The sequence below is a fragment of the Ursus maritimus genome, assembly GCF_017311325.1.
Source record: "Ursus maritimus isolate PB19 chromosome X unlocalized genomic scaffold, ASM1731132v1 scaffold_X1, whole genome shotgun sequence".
Lineage (NCBI taxonomy): Eukaryota > Metazoa > Chordata > Mammalia > Carnivora > Ursidae > Ursus > Ursus maritimus.
In genome coordinates this window covers 107407943-107409586 of record NW_024423319.1, presented here as the reverse complement: position 1 = coordinate 107409586, position 1644 = coordinate 107407943, and positions in this window count along the sequence as shown.

Below are 1644 nucleotides of genomic sequence, written 5' to 3'. Positions count from 1 at the left end.
ATAAAAGCACCCCCCCCCAGAAGAACAAAAATGGTGAAGGAAGCCAAGGTCTATGGGTGGAGCACTGACTGCATCTCCTATGCCCACATCAAACTAACAGGTCAGCAACACCTGCTTATAGATAGGGAGGCTCTGAGACCCCAGCATTCCCACCCCAGGAACACTGGATGGGTGTATGCATGGTCCCAGCAATGCCAGCTATTGATGACATCATGAGGATCAGACACATCTTACCCAGATAATTCTTGACATCAGATACTGGGTAGACTGGTTGCCCATTAAGCACTGAACAGAGTTGTCCTGAGGGGCTGCGTGGCTAAGCATTGGTGATCCAAAGACACTGCTTGATGCCCAAAGATCAGTAAATAGACACATCACAGGGCCAAGTTGACAGGTGTTGAGAGGGAGTTGGAACACACTTTTGCTCCTCTGTCCACCCACTAGAGCAGTGGCCATCCAGCACCCCCCACCCTCCACCCTCCAGGGGGACATTGTAGACCAACATTACTGAAGGATGGCAAGCTCTTGGCATCCTCCTATCCAAGTAAGACTTCTGAGGGTGACTGCATGGACCTGTCCTGGTCATCCTCTCTCACCCCAGTCTGTCCCTGTCTCCCTCACTGATATTTCCTCTGAGTCTAGCAACTGGTTGCAACTCACCCCTCTGTGCTTTTTTACCTACAAAAAGAGATACTTCTAATACAGTGTTGAAAGGTCAAGCTCTGGAGCCATTGCACCTGAGTTCAAATCCTGACTGTACTATTCTCAAGCCATTTAATATGGGACAATTTTTGTGGCCTCCCAGTTTCAGCTTTCTCATCCTGGAAGTACATAGAACAGGGGTAAGGAGGGTGTTGATTCATAACAGCACTTGGTACATTATAAATAACAAACATAAATATTCTCCCTAAATTCATTAGGGAAATACACATAGCCCTAGAAAAATGACTTTCATTCCAGAGTTTTCATGTATTGTTCATTCTACCTAAGTGCAAGTATGCAAACATCTTAGAGAAAGGCATAGGGCAGCACTTGAACTATGGTATTTAATAGCAAGGATTAATTGGTAGAGTATTTTAACTTACTAAGCAACCGTTCATTAGTAATTTATGCTTCTGTAAGAAGGAAAAATCATTACATGAAAGGGATCAGTATGTTCTTGCGCTATAAATGAGATTTTTCCCAGGATCCCTCCAAGGCACTCACAATTACTTAAGGGCAGAGTGGGACCTGGAACCCAGTTTTCCAGAGCCCCCTGGAATAGGATTCTGCAAGTGATGGGAAGGGCTGTAACACAAAAATCCAGCAGCAAGTGAGGTTATCCTTGCAGTCCTATTCTCAGATCAAAATAAACAGCACAAAGGAAGTTCAACAAACATTTCTTTCAGCCACAAACCTCCAGGGAATGAGCTGGTGTGGCATAGCTGTTTAATAGATAGTAAACATTGAAGAGTTTTACAAATTGATGTTGTAAACAGAGTACATCCTATAAACCCATGACCGTTAATAAGCCTGTGCATCATCCCAAGCCATGGTGGCCTGGTAATGACAGTCTGTGTCAGTGTTCAGTTTAAGGGTTATGCAGACCCGCCATCTTCCTGTGCTTAAGGATTTGGAGCCACACGTCTTATAGTGGACTCATTG